Below are 26,909 nucleotides of genomic sequence, written 5' to 3' on the forward strand. Positions count from 1 at the left end.
ATGTTTGGACCTTGATGGTACAACAAAGAGATTGCTTATTCCCTAGAGAACAGGCACTATGTTGGTTTGGTTTATAGCCACGAAGGAAATGACAAGGAAGCCGGAATGAAACACAGAACAGCTGCAAACAGGCTTAAAGTAGAGATCCCTATTTGTGAACAGCATTACATATGGGCAAAACACTGATCAGGGGCCCTAAGTTTCCATGCTAGTGCACTGAAAAGTATAGCAATTTGTTATAGAGCCAGCTTTTAAAAGCTACACACACAAGCTAAACCCTCCTGCAGGATGGGCTACCATAGCAAATGACAAACCAAAACCATCCTGCACAGAAGTTCTTCAAAACATCTGCAAACTCCAAGGAAGGGGGTATGGCATGTAGAAATGTGGGAGGAGTCAGGGGACCTATACCTGTATGCTGCAGACAAAGAGCCGCCGTCTTCTTTTCCTCGATGGGGGAGAAGGACAAAGAAGGAGTTATGGCAATTCCATGCGTTTTGACAGCAACTTTCCACAGCATTCTTCTGTTGGGGGATGGAGCTACCTCCCTCGCCCATGTGGTACAATCTGGGGGGCTCTGTCCTCCACCCTGAAACTCATGGATTTTATTGGGGATGGATTTTTCAGGAAGTGGCTCCCATGTGAATGCTCCTGGCCTTTGCTCTGATGCTCAGTGCCTCCTTCATTCAGTGCATTCCCACAAACAGCACATTGCCTGCAGTGGCCATGTTTCCACAAACTGAGCCAGGGGATCGAGGGAGGAGGGGAAGGCTTAGGGAAAATAATAAACTATCCTCCTGCTTCAGGGTCCAAGGGATTCCAATCGTGAGCTCCTAGCATCAAATCCTGCACTCCTAATTCAGGCTAAAGGAGCTTTGCCTTGCTAAAGACTGCTGGATTTGGCTTCTGGCATCTACCCTGGACCCAGTTCTGCCCTCAGATACAAAGCAGAAAGATGTGGCTTTATAGCTAATGGCTACCATATGGGGAATACCAGCTGCTGCATCATAGTATCCCATATCACCATGCGACTGTCACTAACACTTCGGCATCAACTGCATGCAAGCCAAGCTCTGCATTGAAAGGGAGCATGTGTAGAGCCCAGGTCCCCTGCAGGACGAGGGCATATCCTGGTCACATATAAGTGTATATTACACCAGTGATAGTCCCTGCAAGTTAATGGTGCTCTGAGGGATGCACAAATCCTTGTAGGGGCCCTGTTCCCTGCACGGGGCAGGGTGGAATTTAATCTGTGCTCACTTTCATATGGAATTCCCTTGGTACATGTGCTAGGCACAGTGCACAGTCATAGAGGATAGCATTGCAGGTTTGCCTGGAACAGGCTGCTGGACAACCAGGAATATGCAGGCAGGCTGGTCTCTGTGATAGACCAGAGCTGATCCCACTTCTTTGGGAAGTGGAAGAGTCTCCACAGCCTTTCAGTGCAGCTGCCAGAGGAGAGAGCACTGCCCGCCACTGAGACGCAGGCCTGGCCCCAGCCACCCTACACACCCGCACTGCACAGAGGGAGAAAGACCTGTCTGGGCCCTGTGTCCTGCCGCGGTGGGTGAGACTGAACTTGAGCCTTCCTTCTTCCCTCCCAATATGCAAAACAAGCCTGCACATGCCAATGCTGAAGCCGAGGTGAAATCCACCGAGGAGGAGGGAAGCCACTGTGAGATGCTAGCAACGCATTTTGGAAGCTCCACGAGGAGCAGGAAAAGGAGTGTCTCTTCTCCCTGCCTGAGCTTTGTGAGTATGTGCGGTGGAGTGGGGGGAACGGGACCAGTTGGGTGTGGACAGCATGAGAACCTGGACTGTCAGAGCAGATTGTGGAGATCATAGAAATAAACTGAGGGAGAGCAAGAGGCCGGGAAAATAAAGGAAGGAAGGAGACAATTTAAGAGAAGCTGAGGGAGCAGAAAGGATGGAGAGGGAGATTAAAGAACAGGGGGAAAGATGTGAGGAAATAACTGGGGAAATGGAAGGGGAGAACAGATAAGGAAAAAATTCTGAACAGTCCAGAAATGTTAAACTGAATTTTAGTTTCTTGTTGTTTTGTTTGTTATAGCCCCAGTTTCTGTATTGGAAACTCATAACTTTGGTTATGAAGTTATCAGGACAAAGCTGGATGTTGAACAGGTAGGCAGGGGCAATTTGGGACTTTTGACAATTTGAGATGATGGGATAAACATATTAGCTGGATGTTTCTGCTAAAATAATCAGCAGTGAGATAGTTAATGTTGACATTTAGATTGCCATCATTAAGTTTCAGGATTAACTCACTGAGATAAACAGGGCAGCTCAGCTAGTGTTCCAGGCTGTCTGCAGGCTCACTGCATCAGTTTTCATTTGGTTAATCTTAAGGTTTTCTTTGCAACCATAAGAACTAGAAACTTAATTGTTAAAATTGAGTGTTTCGATTCTTGAGCATAGTTCTGTAGAACTGCAGGACACAAGCAGCTCTATAGAAAAAAGGGCCTCAAACTTGCAATATTCAAAACTATGGGTCATTGTAAAGATATTGCCTGGATGGCAGTTTGGCCTTGCAGATAAGGCTCGACTGTTGTGGGATTTGGCCTTCCTGTATCTGTGGCGCCTAGGACAGGGCATGTGTTCTGCTGGCCAGCTCCCCTCATCCTTGCTCACAGCTGCCAGGTCGATGTTGCCTTGGAGAACACAACCGAGGTGACACTGAAATCCTGCCTCTTTTCTGGTAAGTGTCACCTTCCATATGGCTTTATGTGGGAGGGGAGCATATGATCCTGTAGATACAATTTAAAAGGAAACATTCTCCTCCTAACTGATTAAAAGGAAAGCGAGAAAGCAAGCATGCAAGCGTAATTTAAACTCCAGCACAGGCTAACAGCCATATTCCGCTCTTCCTTCTCTGTACAGATCAATGGAAGCATATGGCCCTGAAGCATTAGTTTGTATCACTCCAAGCTCTGGGGAATGCTTGTTTATTTCCAGTGTTGAGCGTAAGTTTATTGATCTTAACCACACTGAAATTAAGTAATACAAGGGGATAAAGTTATAATGATTCATATAATTGTGCAGTAAACATGTGCAAAGAGGGAGTCCTGAGTGAAATAAGACATGCTGCCCATCTGGCAGACTTCCCACAAATGCTTAGCACAGCCGATGGGGGTAGAGGGGCACAGAGGTTGGCATGTATCTTGGTCAGGAGACACTTAAGGGGATACAGAAGGGTTTTAACAATGGGGCGCTCTGGGAGCCATGAGGAGAGGGAGGTTGGAAGGGCTAGAAGGGAGCAAGCAAAATGGTCCCGTGAGGTTCGTCTTTCAAGGTGTGTGTGGAGGTGACAATGGGCCACTGGGTCTGGGTGTTGAAAATGCAGAACCCCATGTGACAGCACTGTTCAGAGATGCTTAGGGTTGACCCTGGGTTTAAGAACATATGAACCACTCCACTAACACTTTGGCTAAACATGTATTGTGTAGCTCACTTTACCTCATTTGGGGCCCCAATCCTGCAAAGATTTACACACACTCTTCACTGCAAATAGGCCCATTCCAGTGCCTGAGATTACTCACGCGAATAGCACCTAGCTCTTATATCACACTTTTCACCAGCAGATCTCAAAGGAGATGATAGTGCATAACGTTCAGCATGTGTTACATCTTTGCAGGATCAGGGCCTTAATAGCAAACAATATAGTGGCAAACATCATCAATGGATTTTGATGGCTAAAATTACAAACACGAGTTGGTTGAGGGATAGTAAGTTATACCAATCAGATAGATAGCTAAAAACTTCAAAGGTTTAGCAATGCATACACTGATGTGTATTTGTGTAAGCTGTATGAGGAAAAATACTAACACTAAAGTAAACAAAAGTCACTTCATTCATTTAGATGTCAGCCTTAAAATAAAAATAGTGTCTATGCAAAATATGATGAATTCTCCTTTTTTTAATCACTTTTTTTTAAAAATTGTTAGCTTATAAAGCACATATTTAAAATTCTCACCCTTTGTTCATCCCAAAATGATATTTCATTAGCATTAAAAATATCTGCGTAATACTAATTTGATTTTGTTTGTTTTTACATTTATTGTATTGAAAGAAATATGGTTTTAATTGGCTTACTGGGTTGTTTGCATTTCAGCTGGCATTATTAAAACCTACGGAAAGTATCTCACTATATAGCTCTGAAGAAAATTGAAACGGATTTAAATTGCAGATACCAGCACAGACATATAGACCTCCTGTATCAAATGAATTCTTCACATAAGAAGAGGTTGGCAAGAAAATCCAAGTCATTGCAGTGTCATTTGTATTTCCTTACATTGCTTTATTCTGCAGGGAGGAAAAAGAAGGGCCACTTTTAAAATTAACTACAAAACAGCCATACTATAAAAGGCTCCTCCCAATGTAAGTATGTTATTTCGCCTGGAAAAGTCCTTTTTTGTAGCAAAGCATTTTGAGGTGAGGGGCTGATTCTTCTTTGGGAGAGAAAAGGCATTCTTGTGAGTTGGGTGTTTTCCATTGTTAGTGTGTTGTAGTTTACATGATTTGCTGCCCTTTCGTTTGGACTTCAGTGTGAGCACTTAAAAAAAAAAGATATTTGGAACTTTGGCCTGGTGTGTGACTTATTTGAATGTGGGGAGGCGGGTGGATCCTCCTCTTTCCTTTTTGTGCAATATTACTTTGTCTTAATCTCCAGCATTTCCTAAGAGTTAGCAGTCTTTAAAGAAAGAAAAAAGCCTCCTATTAGATAATTAAGAAGAGGATAAAAATATAACATGGTTAGTAAATGTAAATATAGTAGCAATCTCTGATATTTCAGTATTTATTGAGTGTTGTCAATATCTTTTTATGAATGTTTTATGAATTGTGAAACAAAAGGACAAAATAACTTAATATAAAATATTTATGTAACTATTAGAATATTTTAACATATTACTAGAAAATTATTAGTTATCATTTAACACCTCAAATTGATTTCGGGGAATGAAAATCTAAAATAATATTGTTTCTGCACATATTCTAGCCAACAAATTTCTTTATTTACCACCGAATTTCAGTGTCTACTAGTTGTCAGATAACATTTGCATGTTATGGAGTTTAACAGTTTTTGCTATGGCTAGCATTTCACAGGATTAAAAAAAAAAAAAAATCACCTGCAAAGAATTAGGTAACAGAGTGTGAAAGGTCTCGGCCATTCAGGAAATACTTCCTACTGGATTTAATTAGAGATTAAAAATAAAAGGTTTTAGTTGCAAACTTCAAACACACAACAACATGACATTTATTGAATGCACTAGCATTGCAGCCACAGTGAAAAGAATAAAAAACAGTAGAACTCAGTTGCTTTCAATAAACTTTTCAAATATAGTTTTTATTCAAAATTAATTATAATTTTATAGAGAAAAATCCATTTTATATCTGGGTTTATTATGAAAGGCAAGTTACTGAAAGAAGAGCCTTTAAAATATGTACAAAACATTAAAGGCCCCAGTTCTGACCCAAATGCCACTCACTTTAATATTACACGCATCCACATAAGCCACATTTTTAGGGTTCTCTCTGCATTTTATAGTGTATAAACTGAGCATGTTTTTTTTCTGACTCATGCCTTAAGAACTTATACAGATATTGGATTAGCTAAGTTTCTATCGCACTCAAATCGGGTGTTTTCCTTCTGTATCTCATTTAAGATGAGCAGTGCTGATAACACAGTATTAAATGTCAAATGAGCAAAAACAGTGTGCAACGTGAAAGAGTCTCTGCATTTAATTTAGATGGTTCCAGAGCAAGAAACGGGATGGAATGTCATTCTATTTCCTTATGAGTCCATTTTGACAAAATATCTTTAAAGCCATTAGGTATTGGTCCTACACTTAGGTCTTGCGTCCTAATCACCTGGCAATTACCCATTTTTATCACTTATTCTGTATCAACATTAGGTTAATCAGTGTTAAGTAATATAGTAAAACTATATCTATGCACATTTAATTCTCTAATTATGCAGAGCAGCATTAAACCTGTTCCACTGTCGTGTGTTTAATTTGTCTGCTTCAAAATAACCTATTAGTTGGGTTTTTTTTTTTTAATTCCTGTCTTAAATTTGAGGCCCTTTACTTCTGCAAATGGATGCTGGTGATATATAAAAGGTCTCCTCCATGAGTAGGTAATGAGGCATCCAAAACGCTACAGTTAATTAAATGTACTGATTTTATCACATCATAATCCTGATCTTCAGGTGCTGTATATAATCAGACTATTACAAATCAACTGTTATACATGAAAAGTTACATTGAAATGGGACCAGGCATCTGATTGAAACAGGCAAAGGGAAAGAAATCCATCTTTATTTGGAGTTATGGTGTGTGCTATAGGACTACACCTTGTGTGATTTGCAAGATCAGTCACTTCTTTGAGTTTCCGCCTTAACTTCAGAAGTCTTGGGTTTTGTGGGTTGAAGAAGAAAAATAGAATTGTTTTGGAGATTCAGTTTCCTTATTTTATGCTAGCATTAAAGAGAGACAAAATCCGTGTTATGGAGGCATGAAAATATAACCTGTATCGACACTGAAAAGATACTTCCCAGGTTTTAAAGTGTTCACTTACTATTCACAGATTCTTATTAGACTATCACAGGCATAGAGCAACTTGAGGCTTTATTTTTTAAACAAGAGTTTGAAATTGTTTGCTTTTAGCTTGTTGGGTTTTTTTTAAATGGCCAGGAGTGGACCCACATACTCATTTATACAGTATATAATATCGAAATCAGCAAGAACTTCACTCACTAACATCCACCTACAGCCAAGTTGGATAAAGAGAAACTGCAATTACAGTGAAATAGAATGAGCAATGGGTTTTTTTTTCTCCACCACAGTGCAACAAGCAAATGGAAATTCTGGTTATAGTGGCTCGATATTTATGAAGTGTAGCGTCCAGAGTGGGGTTATTACATGATACGGAGACCTTACTTAAAAGCTTATACAGGACACGGGTGTGGGTTAAGGAAGCAAGCGAAGTCACTGAGCATGTGCCCCAGCCAATTTTCCAACATTAATAAGTTGGCTGTGTAGAAAAAATACAAAGCAAGGAAAAATAATTGACTTTAAATTTTGCCTTGAATAACACCTATGAAGCCCTAATTAATTTCAATATGGATTTCACAAATGCAACAGAGAGCATAATTTGTCCTCTTGAGTCATGAATTAGCTAAGTCTTGTTTTGTAGTAAAGTGACGCATGATACATTTACAACACTGAGGAATTTTCTTTCTTTTATTTCCCTGCTCTTGTGTTGCATATAAAAATAGCCAAACATACTTTTATCCCAAGGCAAAATGTGGCTAATTACAGAATTATAGTTTAATGTGAGAAACTAGCCTTCCATAGACTCTGATTGAGGAGTTTTATGTTCTAGGAACCAGAGTTGGGTGGGTTTCCAGACCTCTCTATTTTTAAATGCCCAGCAATTAATTCGATGAACATTGTTACCCTTTTGTAAACAAACAAAAATCTACAGGACTGTAGAGCGTAGTATGAGATTAACTGTGCAGTGCAGAAGAGTGAGCATGTCACAGGGTTTTTTAAAAGAAATTATATTGATAGGACAGGTTAAGTGTAACACTTTTCGGTTATTGTTTGTCATAGCACATTCAGCGGGGACTGCACTTTGTGGAAATGTGAAGAGTACAGGGGGCATTGAACACGGAATAAATTAATTCTGAACAAAAACTGCACCAACTATATACTTTTCTCAGAACAGAATATTTGCAGTTTTTTCAACTAAATTATTCAAAATATTTTTCATGTAACTCAACACTCATTCATTTATATTCATGCGTGTGCATGTGCATTCTTTGACGTGTTATCTAACAAAATAGCATTAGTTTACATTTCTTGCAAAATAACTGACATGATCCAAATGCCATTCCTTAACTCACAATTAGATTTGAGTGTTCTCCAGTTTTCATAGGCATTAACAATAAATGGTGTGGATTCAATAATGCCACTATATCTTTATTTCAAGTAAATCAGAAGATATCCACATGATATTTACCCTTTTAAATATCAAATTGGCTACATTTAAAAATAAAACCACAAGTATTGTATTTATATGAACAATTGCATTTTGATCACTGGAATTTAATATTGTTGTTGAAATCCATAAATGTAAAATAAATATAAACAATTAAAAAAAATCTAGTTCTCCAGGTTACACAACTAATCAGCTACATGCATCATAATTATTATTGTAACAACAGCTAGTCAGATGCCTGACATTACATGGTATATGGTCCAATAAATAAGGATTTCATAACAAAACTAAAAATAAAGCTTGGGTCCAGATACAAATTGAACTATAAAGTATTATGTTAAATGCTTGAGAAATCTTCATGTTCATCTTTTAAATTCTAATTTACAATCCAATAAAATAGGTGTCAGAAAATAAGGGAAACAAACTTGTTCAAATTTGATGTTAAAAATAATTGAATTTGACAATTTTATGAAAGGATGTTTGAACTAACATAGCTACAAAAAATACAAATAAAAAAAGCAATGATTGGTATAGGCAAAATAGCTCTAACAGTCTGATTCATGCTTAACAGGTAGACACATTTGGCTTTTTTTCAAATTTAATATTTATATGTTATGCATAATAAAATCTTGTATAATTTAAGGAAGCAAAAAAACCAACAACCAAGAAACACAATTAATCTGCACACTACCTATGTCATATTAATTCACACAAAGATGACTTTTAAACAAATCTGTCTATAGTCTGATGATTGCAAATGTATGTAACGTAGAATGTGTCCTTTGCTTCTTAATTCTTACCTTACCACAACATAAAGAATGAATACTTTTCATGTCATATTATTCAAAGTGTACAATTTCTTCTAAAGTCTGTGCCTTGCTCTGATTGCTGGTGTTGTCTGCATAATCTATAAATTAGCCTCTATTTGCAATAAATGCTGCCTTTTTGAATGTAGACTTTGTGCTAACTATGCCATAGGAAATGTACCATACTGATTGATTCAGCTTCAAAACACACCCCAGTAAAGAAAGATCCTGTTACACTGAGTAAGTGGTTAATCTAGCAAAAAGGAAACTTACATTTAGAAGTGTTGGCAGGGTCAAATCTTGAATGATAAAGAAAAGAGAGTTCATGCTGATAAGATTTTAAAATGTATTAAACAAACTCTTATGAAAATGATTTTGAGAAAATTCAACATTTTATTAAAAATGAAAAAATCAAACCCAAATTTCTGCATTTAAAAACTAGCAGAATACTAAAAAAAAAACCCACCCAAATACATACATTGATTCTTTAAATCAAAGTGTTTTGAAAACACTGGAAATTCACCCCACTTTTGAGGAGAATAGCTCTTTTTCATTCACTAAATACACAAGGGAAAAAACCAAAACCAAAACACAGTATCAGCTATGTTTAATTTTATATTTGTTAACTACCAAAAGCACCATAACTTTTTTTAATACCCTGGTGCCCCCTTTTGGTCTGCATAGATCAAGGCATCTTTCCATTTTAAAAAATTATTAATAAAAATACATTAGTGCTTAACTTGTGAAGTCTTAATTTAGACTGTTGCTAGCTATTCCACCTGTTGTTATATCTCACAGTTACCAGCTACTGATCTATCCCATGTGAAAACAAGCAAAACTAGCAGCCTGAAGGTCAAAGGAAGCAGTGTTTTCCATTATAAATTGCCATAGTACAGAGTTTTGCTTTATACAGTTATCTTGATAGCTTTGATGGTAAATAAAATGACCCATTCATTACCTTTGCTACAGTACACTCAATGGGATAAAGCAGAGGCTTGTATTCAGATGATAGCTTTCCCTTGCTATATTTATGCATGGAACACTGAGAGAAAAAAAAGGCTCTTAAGTTGGTAGGAATGTTTGATTAGGTCCACAGTCTCTTGGCAGACAGCACGCCAATGTCACTGAGACATGCAAACTGAACATCTTGCTAAATGCGCATTTTACAAAGTTTGATTTATATAGTTAGACAAATTTTAAAAAAATCTTTTCCTTATGACTTGCATATCTTACAGCGAGTAATTATGCCATAGAAACAAGATCTTTCCACGTTCAACATCACTGTGTGAAGACGAGCTTATTTCCAGCAGGGATATTGAGTCCTGCCATCTGAAGGGCCAATCAAGTGTGAAGTACAGTATAGTTTTAGACTCAATTGAAAGGAAAAAGCTTGACTACTAGTTCATAGCATGACAACTTTCATGGATTAGCTCAGACCCTATTCTACTCCTTGAAAGGGTATCACAGCATGAAGACAGTTTTCAATGCACTAAACTTTAATAGCTGAGTGGGGGAGCCAAAGCTTCCTTTTGGTCTCTATAGAAACAGTATCACCAAAATTTGAGGCAAAATTAAGATTCTTGGGTTTCAGTCCTGTATTTACCCTCCAACGTCCCTATTCACAAAGTCTTCATCCTTTTTAGAAATTGCCATTTTTTCCACTGTAAACTGAAGCGGGTTGAGCCTGATCAGTTAATTTTTAAACACCACAACACTGTATCCTATTTTCCTGAGACCTTTCTAAACAAGTGCAGGGTGAGCACAGTCCAGAAAGTAGGTGGAATCATCCTACAAGAAGATATTGGCAGTGTTTGTGGACATTTTGCTCCTATCCCAAGGGCTAGCCCAATAGGCATCCCCCTGGAAAGCGTTAGCCAGTATTATAGTCACTCTATCTCTGTCCCAAAAAGGGACTTGCAGAGTTTCTTTAACCACTGGAGAAAGCCAGCTGTAGCATTCGCAGTACTTTCCGAGTTACCTTGTTCCTCTCCGCACATTTCAGGGAGAAGCTTGTTAGGAGAAAGGAGTGCTTAGACAACAGTCAATGGATTTAACGGCTAGAAACACAAGATCATATCCTACCCCTCATTCCTCAAGGGTCAGTGGGAGTTTTACCAGATTAAAAAATGCACCATAAGGCCCAATGACTGATCATTTTACCGTGCAGTTTTGCTTTTAAATAGAATAATTCTCTTTCTTATTAAACTAACTGCAGAAAATTCAGGTAAACCCATTCCATAAACCCTCCCCACCACACATTCACTACAGAGAAACGCTAACCATTTCAGATTTAATTTCTTCAACACTGAGTTTACTGTGAGCTTATGTGATTTGCTTATACACAGTAGGGCCAGAACAGACTACTACATAATACTTCATGTTAAAATTACACATGAGCATGATAAAGAAAACACTGGGATTTTTTGGTATCATTACATGCATTTTTTGTTTAGGTTTTTTAAAATGTATTATTCTTAGCGTGTGTGTGTGTGTGTGTGTGTGTGTGTGTGTGTGTGACACTACATGTCAATAGACTATCCTTATATAGATACAGTTTACAGAAACCAAAATACTTGTAATTAAAATGCACTGTAAAGGTGGAGGAAAAATGTTCATGCAAATGGCAAAATAGGTGAGAGAATTTACACTATTTCATCTCATTCATACCACCCCTGCTCCTGTCTGCTTGGGATCACTGCAAAAGCTAATCAGCTTGATAGATCCAGCAGGAAATCCAGTGCATTTATTGATTTTATGATGAATAAGCTGAAATTGAATATTACTTTCATATACCCACAACACATTTCCATGAGCTCTATTCAGTGGAAGTTTTACACCTGCTCTGGGGTACAGCTATGGTGATCTGGCTTCCTCTGCAAACTTGGCCTGGCCACAGATGCTTCCTCCCCTCCCCTTTGCAGAGATCTGTGGGTGCCTCCTATGGAGAGCTGCTCAGGGTCTAGATTTCACTATAATAGTCCTCTCCTCCCTTTGTAGAGCACTAATCCTGATTCACCAGAGCCAGAATCTCTCCTTACATGGCCATAGAAGGGGCTTTTTTTTTGGTTTTGAAGTTAATCCAGCTCCGAGCAGGGGTCTTGATGCAATGTCCCCTTAATCATAGGCATGCGGCACTGCACTGGCTGAGATTTTCAGTGGGAATCTGACAAACCAAATACTGAAATTTGACGCCCACTCCTGTTAAGTGCTGCTCCCTCTCCGCTCCTGCACTCCTCACCACAGAGGATCCGGGTCCCTAATGTCCGTTTTAGCTTTCTGACTTGGTTTGCACTATGCATGTACATTGAGTGGCACCATGCCCGCTTACGCCAGTTGCCAGAGCCTAAAGCTGACAAGGGTCAAGCTTGCGAAAAAACACAGTGCGGCACATCAGCTCCAGGAAGATTCTCCAGGCTGCGAGGAACACCTGCTTCATTACTGAAGGATTGCATTTGTTGGATTTATAAGAATTATATAGGCAATGAGTGCTGCTCCCCTTTATTTAAGCTGTGTCATAGTCCTATTCTGCACCCCATACTCCAGCAAAACTCCCACTGATATCAAAGGGAGTTCACCTCCATGTAAAACAGTGACAGAACCAACCTTGCAAAGGGTGACCAGATAGCAAGTGTGAAAAATCAGGACAAGGGGTGAGGGGTACTAGGCACCTATATAAGACAAAGCCCCGAATATCACCTCGTCACCTATTTGCAACATTCTGACTCATATAATGAGGCAAGCAATTTCATTGGCTCCAGTGGGGCTGCATGTATGACCAAAATACCACTTTATGATTTAGTGTCAAGTTCTGCAGGGCTGGGCTCTAAGTAAGGAGTGCTGGGAAATCTGCTCAGGGGGAAGGAAAGATACATGGCACCATGTTCACTCAGGACTGGCACAAGCCACTCTAAAGTCTATTTCTTTTTCTGCACACTAGAGAGAGCCAGAATGCTGAAACTGGCATGGACCAGTCAGGTGACTTCCTTACCTGTCTTGTAAGGAAAATGCAGGAGAGGTGTGACACACAGCAAACAATGAGTTTGTTTGGCTTTTCCACACAGAACACCACACATCCTCGCTGAGGAGAATCTATCCAGATGGTTTCAGAAGAGAAGTTCGAGATTAGGGAGCTCTTCATACAAAGGTGGCCCCTATACTTAGGTCAAATGTTTACAAAATTGGCCAGTTTTCAAGAGATTAAAAAAAAGTTACCCTATGTGAGGGCGCAGAACATCTGCTTGCAACACCATGGTGATGAGTGGGGTGTCAAAACCCAACGAGGAAAGAATAACAGCATCACCAGCATACACTAATTTGCCTGACTTGAGGGTGGTGCCTTTACACACCATCATCTCCTCAGATGCTGGCAGGACAAGAACACTGTTACCGCACTGTGTAACCTCTTGAGAGCTTAGCTGCTAACCTGGAGATGAGAGAAAAGGCACTTTTGGCCCCAGTCTTTTGGACTTCGGCTCCATGCGACGGGAGCTCTTCAGAGTTACAGATGTTTCTGAGAGAAATAATTGCCCAACGATACATAGCCTTGGCAAGGCTAAGAGTAACCTCAACACTTGCTCTTCCTAAATGCTCATACCAAAATGTCTCTAGTCAAAGCTAGTTATGATTAATCATGATACAGAGCTAGACGGAGGATGGGATCTGTCAAACAGCACATTTACCTTTAAGGACTTCTGTCTGCAGGGACCTCGTTAGTGTGAGTTCTTACCTGAGTACATACACATAGCACTCTCCATGCATGCTCAGTTCAGACACTAAAGCTATTATCCATGCAGATGGGCATTGTGGGAGCTGGAGGCATGGGCCCTCATGTCCCACAACAGGCCAAGAGCAGTCACCATAGTAAGGAATGAAATTATAACCAGAGAAGGGAAACTTTTTCCCTCCTGAAAAAGGAGATTAAAATCCCTACAGTGCCAGCATCAGCAAAACTGGATTTCTGATGAGTACGATTGTAAGCAGAAATTAAAAAGACATGCTTATAGTTAAACATTATTTCCTCTGCTAGTAAAACACTGTATACTTTGTCTTCCACTAGATACAACCCCTCTGGAGCTCCTACTTTATTAGAGCCCACTAATAACTCAGACTAATTACCTTTCTCTTTGTTTCAGAGTAGCAGCCGTGTTAGTCTGTATTCGCAAAAAGAAAAGCAGTACTTGTGGCACCGTAGAGACTAACAAATTTATTTGAGCATAAGCTTTCCATCCGATGAAGTGAGCTGTAGCTCACGAAAGCTTATGCTCAATTAAATTTGTTAGTCTTTAAGGTGCCACAAGTACTGCTTTTCTTTTTCTTTGTGTGGATCTTACATATCTATAGATATTTAAGGAATGGAATGATTTGTCATTTGATTTCTTTCAGACAGTTTATAGAAAGCAAAACAAAGCTAAGGGATACAAGAATGTAGAAGGAATAGTACATTCTGTACATGTACAGTGACACATACTATTATATGCTCTTGAGCAATGGTAACCCTCTACTGGACCAAATATTGTTTGAGGACTTTAAACCAGATCCTACACTCACTGAAGGCAGTGGGAGTCTTGCTGTTGTCTTCAGTAGGAGCAGGATCAGACCTCAAATTATGAATAAAGAGAACAGAGAGGGTATAATTCATCCAGTGACTGAATATATACTCAGCTACATAATGTGATCAGGGTAGCTGGCCCTACATGCTCTTCAGGATACCATGTTCTTTAGGCAAGATTCTAGGGAGGAGGCAAATGACAATAGTTTCCAAAAGCTTGACTTTATTTGTCAGAAGCACGGGGGTGTTCTGCATAGGCACAACCTCCTAAACTTGCTCAGTCTGATTGTTTTACAAAGGGCTCAGACTCCAAAACACTGTGCACATGAGGGCAGGTGGGTGTGCTTAAAGCTCTGTTGTTTGTTGGCTGCTGTCAGAGGGGAACAAACAGACTCACTTTACTGATGACCCAGTTTAAAAACAAGCAGACCTGCACGCACACAGATTCTACAGGTGTTACCATGTTAGATGATGACATTTCAGAAGCTAGCTTCTTCCCAGGATGCCAAAGCATAAATGAGCAAAACTGCCACATGGAAAGAGAAAGTCTCCCTCAATTTTGCATATCAGCTATCTGCTCAACACTGAGGAATCCACTCTCTCCAAGGCTGGGTGATACTACTAAGACTGTCAGTTCTGAAGATGTGCCGGCTGTCTATATGGCTAAATTCTATAGCTCTTAGAAATGAAATATTATCAAAACTAAACTTAATACATGGCTTGCTATTGCAACTCTACTGCATATATAGTGTAATAGATTTGCCAAATAGGGGACTACAAATTCCAACAGCCACCTCCCCATTCTACATGCTCTTCTCCAGCCAGGTGAAGGGAAAGGTCCTGATCTAGGAAATGGCTGGGCTCTGTTCTGGAGTAGGAGCCATGTGGCAGCAGGGAGCTGGAAAGAAGCCCCAGGTATTGTGGACAGGGCAGCGTATGGAAAAGGCCGGACATCAAAGATGGGTGCAGGTCTGTGCGGGACTTATAAAGGAGCAGCATCAGCTAATCAGGGAACCAGGGCAGAGAGGCCCCAATGAAAGACACTAACTGAGCCTGGCTTGGAAATCCGCAAATGCTTATTTGCTGGAACAGACACTGGACTAGAGAGATCACCCCAGGCATGAGGACCATGACTCTCAACTGGACTTCCCCAAGGACCCAAAGAGGAACTGCTATGGCTTACCTTGAACCCTAACTATTTAAACCTCTGTACTTAGGGTACCTGCAACCTTTCCCTTTCCTGCCAGCCCTAGTAAAAACCTTTCCCTTAGCCATGTGTCTGAGCAGTGATGGGACCCACCAGGGCTAACGCCTACAAGGCCTAACTGCTGGGCATGCAACTGGCACCCTAGGGGTTTAGGGTATAGAGTAACCCCAATAACTACAATATCAAACACTGCACATAATAAGTGGACTGGTCTCCCCATGCCATTCGTCAAGATGACATGGAGTTACTGCACATACCGGCCATTGACTCGTTTTCCTGTCAGAGTTTGTAAGCTAGGTTTTAAATAGCCCTGCCCTTGAAAAGGCTAAAGGAACAAAATGAGCCGTACCATTTAGGATGCATCTCCTGATACTGAACATAGCAAATCCACACATCCCCAGACTTCGTTCTATTTTGGTTCAGGGCCACCTCTAGTTAATGAAGATGCAATTTGCATATAAAGCATGGCTCCTGCATATTTAGATTTTCAGATCTTGTTAACAAGATCCATAATGGTCTGTTTGCTAGATTGTGACATAATCCTTGCCTTTCTCTGAGGCTCAGAAAGGTAGGTATTGCTACTAGTTTCCTATGTAGTGGTTTATCCGCTTTGGACTTTGAAAGAGAAGCAGTTATTTTTAACAGTTGATTATGCATACATCCCCTGCTGGTGGCATCCCTTCATTGTAGAAGTGGCATCCTGGTATCAGCATTGTGCCCAGAAGCTATGCTAGAAATAAGGACTCAACCTCCCTCAGGCTCAAAGCATGCATACTGTGCTGTAAAATGAAGATATGCAATTATTTGGCTGCTTGTCTCAGAGTGTGAGCGTGCCTTTGATGAGCTATCAGAAACTCAAGACAGCAATGGTGAAGAATTTGCTGCCTGGAAGCCAGAAGCCTCTTCAACAGAGTGAGGATGAAGATGAAGGGCAAATGTTTCTCCCACGCTCCAGCCTTTCTTCGCAAAGTCTTCAGGTGGTCTAGTTGACCTTTCCCCTCCGGTAGTTCTTGCTTGAAGACGGTGCATGGGTTGGTTTGGTAACAGTATTAATCCTCAGTGCTAGAGAGATAGTAACAGTAAGGTAGACGCTGTTGCCCTGTAGTGATGCAAAGCTTGAGGAATGCCATTTTCCTTCTCTTTCACTTTAAGCGTTATTCTGGTGCACTGACATCGATAAACAGTACTGCAAAGCACACAGTACAGGGTCTTTCTACAGCTAGCACTCTTTGTGGGTTAATCACACTTTAGGGAGTGGTCACAACCGTCACTGGGGTTGCAAACAGGTGTCAGAGAATTGTGAGCACCCTGCCCTTCCCATATTGCTAAATAGGAGGGAGATCTCAATATGGGTAAGGTTGAAAATCACTGCTTGAGGGCAAAGTCTTACGGAAGGGAGCTCTATAAACCACAGGCCAGTCACCAAAACAAGATGTCTGCTGCTCCAACAAGTTCTATTGCCCTCTTTCTCACCAAAATAATTTCTGTCTAACCCAGGTGAATCTTCAGTCAATTGCTTCTCATCCCCAGGCTGATCCTGCTTAGGGACTGGGAGATCTTATGACACTGCTTGTCCATACTCTTTCTTGGAGTTTTTCTTCCCACTCCCATTTACTTTCCCTGTATTTTTCCTTGATTTTCTTGGACTACTGAAAAATGGTACATATGAGAAAACCTGCTGCCTCTAAGATCACAATGCTTCTACAATTTTCTTCTCTTTTCAGTTTTCTACAAAATAAAAGTTTTCATATTTTCTGCAGGTTTCAGAGTAACAGCCGTGTTAGTCTGTATTCGCAAAAAGAAAAGGAGTACTTGTGGCACCTTAGAGAGCTGTAGCTCACGAAAGCTCATGCTCAAATAAATTGGTTAGTCTCTAAGGTGCCACAAGTACTCCTTTTATATTTTCTGCAGTGATCGTCTTGTCAGTTACAGCCCTCCCTCTACATTCATCTTCTGTCAAATGGCCTCATGTGATGGCAATCCAGCCATTTGACCAAAGTGAAATAGTCATGGCTCTCTTTTGAGTCAAACCACCATCAAGTCAGTATGCTTATATACAGAGAGACAAAGAGGTCCTGTCCTTGTAGGAATCAAAAGGAGCAACCACCAGTCAGAAACCTGCTCAGATAACAACCAAAACACATCAGATTATAAATATGAGAGACACACAGCAGCTGGGACCCCTACCTCTTATCTCCATAGGATTATAAAGCAAAGATAGACAGGCAAAGAGCTAGCACCAACTACACTGTTTCCAAAAGACAGAAGATGTAACAGATGATACCTAAAAAGAGGCTTTGCTAGTTTGTAATTCCACATTCAAAGCCCCAAAAGCTAGAAATATCTACTGGATAAAAGCAGCGAGAGCTCTAGATAACCACTATTCCTATTAAAAAAAACAGGACTGCTTTTAAACTCCCACCCAAATTCACAAGAGGCTAGTAATGTCTGTACTTCAAAAGGTTCTAAGTGTTGGCTGAGTTGGGATAAACATCCAAAAGTCTGATATTTATTTGTTTGGATCTGAAACTTCTTTGTTCTGCAAACTGGACTGGAATTCTTACAAGATCCATACTTTTTGGATTTATCCAGGCAGGAAGTACCAAAAAAACAAAAAAAACCCTAATGCACAATTGCAAAAATGCTTCTTCACAGAAGCCTTTACAGTCAAAGATATCCGTTTCCACACAGCCAGGGAATGTATACAAACAAACCAGAAATTTGTTATTTAGTTTTGTTTTTCAGTTAAAAGAAGTTTGGTTAAGTTGCAATAAAGCTACTTGAAGTTTGGTGCTAAGTTTCGGGGCAGCTGTTATTTCACCCATACCAGTTAGCCCATGTAGACATCCTGAAGGAGGGGAGAATTAAAGCAGAAGTGGAATGCAAACAGTGATTTCCATCTGCTTTACCCCAATATATAAACGTACTGTGACTAGCCTCTCCCATGGTATTTTGAAATTTCCACATCCTGCCTGATGAGAGGAAGGAAAAATGCTCAAGAATTATTTTTAAAAGAAGGCGGCAAAGAGTCCTGTGGCATCTTATAGACTAACAGATGTATTGGAGCATAAGCTTTTGTGGGTGAATAGCCACTTCGTCAGATGCATGTGGTGGAAATTTCCAGAGGCAGGTATAAATATGCAAGCAAGAACCAGGCTAGAGATAATGAGGTTAGTTCAATCAGGGAGGATGCGGCCCTCTTCTAGCAGTTGAGGTGTGAACACCACGGGAGGAGAAACGGCTTTTGTAGTTGGTGAGCCAGTCACCGTCTGTGTTTAATCCTGAGCTGATAGTGTCAAATTTGCAAATGAACTGAAGCTCAGCAGTTTCTCTTTGAAGTCTGGTTCTGAAGTTTTTTTGCTGCGGGATTCATAGATACTAAGGTTAGAAGGGACCATTATGATGATCTAGTCCGACCTCCTGCACAACGCAGGCCACAGAACCTCACCCACCCGCTCCTGCGAAAAACCTCTCACCTATGTCTGAGCTATTGAAGTCCTCAAATCGTGGTTTAAAGACTTCAAGGAGCAGAGAATCCTCCAGCAAGTGACCCGTGCCCCATGCTACAGAGGAAGGCGAAAAACCTCCAGGGCCTCTTCCAATCTGCCCTGGAAGAAAATTTCTTCCCGACCCCAAATATGGCGATCAGCTGAACCCTGAGCATATGGGCAAGATTCACCAGCCAGATACTACAGAAAATTCTTTCCTGGGTAACTCAGATCCCACCCCGTCTAACATCCCATCACAGGCCATTTGTCCTATTTACCAATTAATTACCAAAATCATGTTATCCCATTTGCTATTGTGTGTCCAGGGAGGTTGAAGTATTCTCCTACAGGCTTTTGTATATTGCCATTCCTAATATCTGATTTGTGTCCATTTATCTGGCCAGTGGCAGATGGGAGTGTGCATTTCCGGCCACTAGGGACATATGGGCATTCAGCAACAGTGAGGAGTCCAAGTGGACCTGAAAGCCACGAACCAAGTACAGTCAGAGACAGGGTCCTGCTCTACTGGGGGATACTGTAAAGGAGGCAAGTTCTTCAAAGCACTTTCCTATTCCTACGAGCATAACCTCAGTCTTGCCCAGGTTCAGCTTTAGTCAGTTGCTCTTCATCCAGGTGCTGATTTTGGCTGGCTGAGGAGCCAGCTGAGAGATGATGCTGTTTACATCTGAGGTAAAGAAAATGTAAAGATGGTTTGTGTGCTGCTGGCATTCCAGCCCGTGTTGTCTCATCATGTCTTCGCAAAGGCTTCTTATAGATGCTGATTTATATCAGCAAGTGCTGTGAACTTTGTGGTATTCTGCAGGTGAGGGCTCTGGTGGTGGGAAGGATTGGGGTCCATTAAACTAGAGAGGAGCCATCTGAGGGCGTTCAAACTCACCCCTGCAGCTTCTTCGAGGTAGGATGGGGTGCTTAGCAGTCAGTGGTATCAAGTGCTGCAGAGAGGTGCAGCAGGAGAAGGATGGACCCAGTCCCTTGTCTGTAAACAGGAGGAACGTCTCCCAGAGCAACAAGTGCCCATCTCTGTACAACGTCTTGGCCTGAAGCATGACAGAGTGATCCAGGATACTGGAAACATGTCAATCTGGCATTGGAGATTTTTTGCTAGCTTCTCAGTGAGCTTTCTGAGAAAAGGGAAGCTAGACATTGGGCAGTACTTTGAGAGGCCTTGGGCATCAAGTATGATTTTATGGCAAATAGGTCATGTCAAAAGCAAACCTGATTTCATTCTTGGATGAGATTACAAGTTTGGTTAATAAAAGTAACTGTGCAGAAGTAATATACTTGGACCTTTGTAAAGTGTTTGACTTAGTACTGCATGACACTGAGTAAAAAGTACTGTACTATATCAATAAAGCATGTTAAATGGGTTAAGAACTGGCTAACTGATAGATCTCAAAAAATAATCAATGGGGAACCATCATCAAATGGGGGTGTTTAATGGGGTTCCACAGTGTGATGCGTCCCAAAGGTACCCAGAGTTATGAGGCACTTCACTTCCCCCTGGCCTTAGCATGAAGAAGGCTTGTCTGTACCTGGTGTGGGTCAGCTCCCCAGTTCCACCAGCTCTGGCAACACAAGCACTGCCCTCTAGGCCTTCACATGCCTCACTCTCTCTATCTTTACAGGTTAACAATGGGCACACTACAACCCCCAAGCCTTCCAAGAGTCCCCCTGCAGCGTCCAGCCCTGCTCTACTGGATACTGCCAAAGGAACAGCATGCCCCAGCTTACCAGTTACACCTCAGGGTCACCACTTTGCTCAACGTGCAGTACTCAGGTTTAGAGTAAAAACACAAAGAAGTTTATTTAACAGAAATTGGAAAAGAATCAAGTACAATTAATGGAAACAAATGGTAACATATAAAATACAATCATAACACGCTTTCTAGAGCCCAAACTTAACTAATAAGCCATTCCCCTGTCTCATAAAGGTTAGCTCATCCAAAGTTTCTCTCTGAACATCAGACAGTCACACCAGCTGTGATCCTCCATTCATAAAACAAGCCAGCTGACAGCTTGCCCTCCCCCCGCCTCAGTGAAGGATAACTGTGGCTACCTCTGCACCCGCATATATCGCAGATCCTTTGTCTTCGCTTGTAAAAATTCACATTGTCTAGAATGTCCCCTGGAGATTTTGCACTCACTTGATTAGCATTTTGCTCAGATTTTACATCAGTGTTCATTGTGAAGTATACAAGGTAAAAATAGCCAGACAGGTAGATAAGCATCTACTCCCTCAAAGATACTTGTTTATATCTTCTGGTGACCAGCCCAAAGTCAGACCTTAAGAATATAATTTTCAGTCTGTATACATAACACCTAACACATTATCCGTACATAAATTTTGCAATGATGTGAGAACCAGTGTGACACTTTTTGATGAACTAGTATTTAGACATCAGACCAAGAGGATGCTATCCCCGACACTATTCAACATTTTCATCAACGATCTGGAAGTCACCGCCAATATAGTTTGTGGATGACACAAAGATTGGAGGAATATTAAATAAAATGAGGACAGGGCAATCTGGATTACTTGGTAATATGAATACTTGGTAATACTTGGTAATGTGAAAATGTAGCATTCTACCTCTAGGAACAAGGTATGTAAGCCATAATTGCAGAATGGGGGACTGTATCCTGGAAAGCAGTGGGCTCTGAAAAGGATTTAGTGGTCACATTGGACAAGCAACTCAACATGAGCTCCCAGTGCAATGCTGTGGCAAAAAAGGGCTAGTGTGATCCTTGGATGTATAAACAGGGGAGTTTGACAAAATACTTGTTTCCCCATCAGAAAATGCCAATTCATTGAAACTGAAACTTTCACAGAAACATATCAGTTTTGATAGGAAGGTTTTTTAGGTCCAGGATGGAATTTCTGGAGGGTGGGAAGAGAGAGAGAGAGAGATCCACCCCAGAACAGCCTGATGGTTAGGGTAGTCACGTGGAACGTGGAAGACCCAGGGTCAAGTCTCTGCCCTGAATCAGACAGAAAAGGGCCTGAAACCAAAGTCAACCACATCCCAGGCCAGTCCCCTAACCACCCAGCTAGAGAGGCATGCTCTCAAACATGGAGCATTTTGAAGGGTCATATTTTCATTCTGATGAGGCATGAAAACGTATTTCAAAACCTTGACATTCTTGCCAAAATGAAATTCTTGTTTTCTAGCCAGCCCTGCCAGAGCTATACAGGATGTCAGATTAGATGATCTAATGGTCCCTTCTGGTCTTAAATGCTACTACTGTATGAAAAGCAGTGGATTATTTAGTAGTGGCTGGATGATTGCCTGTTTTATGGTGGGTGGTGAATTTTCCCTGGTCAGAATAGGTATTTGACACTCTGTTGGTAGGAGACCTGGGTATTGTCTAGTCTGTACTGAGTCACGAGGAGAAGAGAGCAGCATGGAGGGAGAGAAAGAGAATGGAAGTCACTGGGTCCAAGACAAGACACTCAGTGAGGCAGACAATTGCCCTGTTGGACTGCCTACTGTCTTCAGCTCTTTCCCCACATCAGAAATGCCCTCCAGTGCACACTGCACTTCTCGCCTTGGGGAAGCCTTGGAGCATGCATGTTTTGAATCCCAGCAGACAGCCAGACTTGTTGAGACCTATCTGACAAAACATCAACAAAGATGAAGGGGTGCCCTGGGGCGCCTCGGTGCAGATATGGGAATGCTCATCCCAGCCTTCAGACAGCTCAGGTGGGAGCTGCAGGTTTTGTTCATTCTTATGTTTTGCTCAGCTGCCTTGCTTCTCCCAGCCCTACACCTGGTTTAATGAGTTACATCCTTCAAAAAGCAACACAGCATTAAATCTGAGCCTCCAAGATTTTCAGGTGGTTTAAACACCTTACAAGGGGAGACTGGATCGCTCAGAGGATCAGTCATGTAATAAAGATGCTTTTCCCTTCTGGGTGGCTTGTTCAAAGCCAGCCCATGAGAGCAGGAACAGAAAGTGGTTGCTATATCTGTAAAGTGGCCTGTATGAAACCATACAACCGGCAGCTTCAACAGAAAGAGCAAAGATTGAATGGGTGTAGCAATAAAACTACCCTCTCCCCCTAGTAGGCCTCCATCCAAACTTGGAAGCACCACATTAACATGGTAGCATAGAAAACCTTTTATTTGATCTATGGGTGCCATAAAGCATTACGTTCATATGAAAAATGGGGAAGGGGAGAGTTAAAGTAAACCCTAACAAATAAGTCTCTGAACAGTTTGAAATACCCAGGCCAAGAAGCAAACCATATAAACTCTAGTGGTTATGTGGATGTGTGTTAATTTTTTATCTATGGTTTATTTATAGACTGTATTTTTTATAGCTCTCCATTTTCATTTCAAAAAGCAATTGCTCAAAATAGAAGAGCGAAATCACAAAACAAAATCCCAACCTTCATCGGCGAGAACACCCAGCCACCTGCTCAACATTTATAACACTGCAAAACGCAGGCCCCAACTTAGCAAAGCACGTTAGCACCTGATCAAGTGTTTTGTTGAATTGGGACCTTGGGTTTCAGTTATGAACTTTATTCACATCTGTAAAGTTACTCACATTTCCAAGTATTTGCAGAATCAGAGCCTTAATCATCAGCTGTTAAACGCCTGCTAAAGTCAGCAAAGTTTCCACAAAAAACAGTTCAAGGACTTTTTAAATATGTCTGTACAGCAACTCGCCATTCATTCTTACTTCTGTAACATTCACCAACAATTTGTTATAGTGGGCTATTTGAGTTATTAAGTGCTGCTAATATAGGGGGCCTGCAGTAATAGCAAGGTGCTTGCCTATTGCTAGATGACCTGGGTATGCAAAGTAGCTGATTTATCATCACTCTGCTTTGAGTTTCAGTCTTATGCTCCCCAAATTATAATGAACTGCCATATTAAAAAATAAATGTACAGAAAAGTATGTGGTCCACTGCAACATAATTCATTTTGTATGACTTCTCAGCACAATGCCAGAATGGACCTCATGGGCAGCTGAGGAGGATATGCACCATGTATATGGAGAAATGAAGACTGGTAGCACCTAATCAATCCATCTCATACCTGCTACAATATTTGTAATACATAACTTCCCAGGCTTATGGCTGTCTACAGTTTCAGTCCACAAAAAGCCCTGGAGTGGCATTAGAGGATTTGATTTCTCATGAAGTCAGAATCAGATACCTCATAGTAAGCACTTTGGTTTCAGCTCAGCCTGCATCCATACCACTGTCCTTTTAAAGTGTTGTGGTTATTGCTGCCTCTTTATTTTTTCCTCTTCTAAAGCCTTGGTCTAGTTCTAGCCAGATATGAATTGCTCATCTTACATATATATGCCAAAAGAGATAATGGCATTAAAGGCTTTTCCTTGTACATTTTGACATGAGAAAGTACTAGCTCTTCCCCTTAAAGAAAGAAGTGAATTAGTTTCACACGGTAAAACTAAAGTTGGTTTCCTCTGCACAAAACCATGAAGATATTTATATATAATTTATCTTTCTAAGTTGTCATGTGGCAAAAGACCTCTTGCTGTGCAGCAAGCTTCCCTTGCTACTTAGAGAGAATTACGTGATTAAATAGAGACCTGAAAAGTTTTGAACAAGCACTGAAGAAGAAAAGGTTTCCTCTTAAAGCCTTAATGAAGTGGGCTCATTCCTCCTCCAACATCAACTTAGCCTTGTGTAGTTTGTTTTCACTCTGGTTAATCACTGACCAAAGCTGTAGTGCGGACCACCAGTTTCCAATAAACCATAAAAGGCAGATCAGAAGCCATTGTTCTTTTCTGTAGAGCTTAGCAGACAACAGCTGAATAAACCTGTTCAGAGTCAGAACAGTCAAGCAGGAACAGAAGCCCAACAATCAGCTACGGTGAATCCTGAAAAGTAAATTAAATTTATTATGACATAATTGATAGCATGTGCAAAGACACTACTCAAGTCTTATGCAATTTTAGATAATTAAATATGGAACAATTAATGTACAGTAATTAGAAAAAGCAACATTATTACAAACAGATAATTATCCCCCAATTTATCTATCGAATGTAGGATGCAGAACCGGCAGCCAATACCTCTTTCACCGCCTGACAAAGATTTTGGAAAAATTCACCTGAAGAAGCAGTGCCCCCAATAAAATTACATCTTTGGAATTAAACCTAGGAAAGCTATTACAACTGAAGCAACAACAGAAGCAGAAGAAACAGCCTTGAATACCGCAGGAAGGATATTACCGTAACTGATTATGATCACATTTTCATGTAAATAACAAAACTGTAGGTAATTTTTTCCTTATGAGATACATATTTTGTCTTTACTATGTCATTCAAACTTTGAGCTCTTACAAGAATAATTTCAGTGGTTCTTTTTGCCAGAGAAAAGATCTCTCCTTGCCAAAACGCCACCATTTCTTTTAAAATACATATCCTCATCTGCTAATGTGAAGATTTTGCAATCAATTAATTTAGTCAACTTCTTAAATAAAATATTACCAACTAACGCCCAGATGCCTTTCTTTTGTTCTGAGTTTGCTTCTGCCCTTTCGCCTGAAGCCCCTCTGACAAAGTTCTTATTGAATGCAGTGCCACCCACAGGTCAAGAGCTGATCAGCTGCATCCTTCCCTGCTTGTCATCAGAGCTGCAAACCGGTAATGACTCCATCAGCTGTTTCTGCTCCAATATATTTCTTACAGAGCTGTTTGTTGATAAGGATCCAGGCTTAGGAAGCAAAATGACAAATTAAAAAACACTAGCCAGTGGTGCTGAATAGCACTTTAGAAGAACAGGCACATCAGTGTGCATAGGGAGCACTGAATGGCTAAATTGTACCTCTTTCTTCCTTCCCCAAAAAGATCTTTGAAGATGGAAGAGACAGTCTTCTTTCTACGGCTGTAAACAAAGGTGGCATCACCTATCAGCTCCTTCCCTAACTCCAACTCCTAAACAGTGAGTTAATGCCACACACTTCTCTCCTATGTGATCTCCAAGAGTTTCCTTCTGAGTTGTCTCAGGAATGTGAAGATTTCATATTCACATTCAGAGCTGTAATCATGACAACACACATGATGCTATTTAAATGTGGCAAATGCTTAAACCACTAATTTCAGTGGCCAAGAATTGGAAATTTACTACTAGTTGGTATGTGACATGTCCTAAAGCCAGAGGTAAGACAAGGCTTCCCTCCATCTGCTCTGGTCAGTTCCTTTTCCCCAGCTGGCATCAGTGTGTCATTTCTATTCTCCACACTCTTGGAACTTCTGACAGCTAAAGCTGTGAGATAGGTGATCATTCCAGATACATTTGTGATGCATGATATGCCATACAAACCAGCTAACTTCCAAGTGGAGCTAAATATCATTTTAGAAATTATCATAGGCAAGTGAATGTACATCCTGTACATTGTCTTTCAATGGCTCTTTAGTCAAGGCAGAATGATTTCCAATTTCATTGAGGGTCATCTAAAAACAAATACAGTGTGTTCATTTTGCAAAGGCCTGTACATTAAACCAATTACAGTCAAATTACTTTTCCAATTGTCTGTTGTAAGAGCGACAAGAGATTTGTGTCACCCTAATAAAACTTGGCTGCACTGGCAAAAATAATACTTTTCTTTTTAAATAGACCTTCAGAAGATGGCAGAAATATTAGCTAACACAGAGTTACTATCACATTCTGAAAATACAATTCAAAATAACCTAAAAGGCTCTTCCCTAGAGCAGCAGATATACCAAACCTTGGATGCCTCATACTAGAGAGCAAAAATTTCTTTGGTCTCGGTACATAAAAATTTTTTTAAATGTCAAGTAAGATTTTAGAAGAAAGTGTCAAAGAAACTAAAATAGTC

The 26,909-nt window shown here is 40.6% G+C and overlaps 2 long non-coding RNA genes across 4 annotated transcripts in view; one reads left to right on the forward strand and one right to left on the reverse strand.

The window, feature by feature from the left end:
- The window catches only part of LOC142073249 (uncharacterized), an 87,568-nt gene extending 77,511 nt beyond the window's left edge, over positions 1-10,057 (reverse strand). For both annotated transcript variants that reach the window (XR_012670037.1, XR_012670035.1), the window contains exon 1: positions 9,784-10,057. This is a non-coding gene — a long non-coding RNA (uncharacterized LOC142073249). The remainder of the gene's footprint in view (positions 1-9,783) is intronic.
- LOC125642806 (uncharacterized) lies at positions 1,217-25,325 on the forward strand. Of its 2 annotated transcripts, XR_012670034.1 has the most exons (5): positions 1,217-1,752; positions 2,072-2,142; positions 2,899-2,981; positions 4,130-4,395; positions 25,118-25,325. It is a non-coding gene; the product is annotated as an uncharacterized LOC125642806 (long non-coding RNA). The 2 variants fall into 2 exon arrangements; XR_007358513.2 differs by lacking the exon at positions 25,118-25,325 and having other exon boundaries at positions 1,218-1,752; positions 4,130-8,973.
- Positions 25,326-26,909: the final 1,584 nt, after the last annotated feature.

This window comes from Caretta caretta, chromosome 9 (genome assembly GCF_965140235.1).
Source record: "Caretta caretta isolate rCarCar2 chromosome 9, rCarCar1.hap1, whole genome shotgun sequence".
Lineage (NCBI taxonomy): Eukaryota > Metazoa > Chordata > Testudines > Cheloniidae > Caretta > Caretta caretta.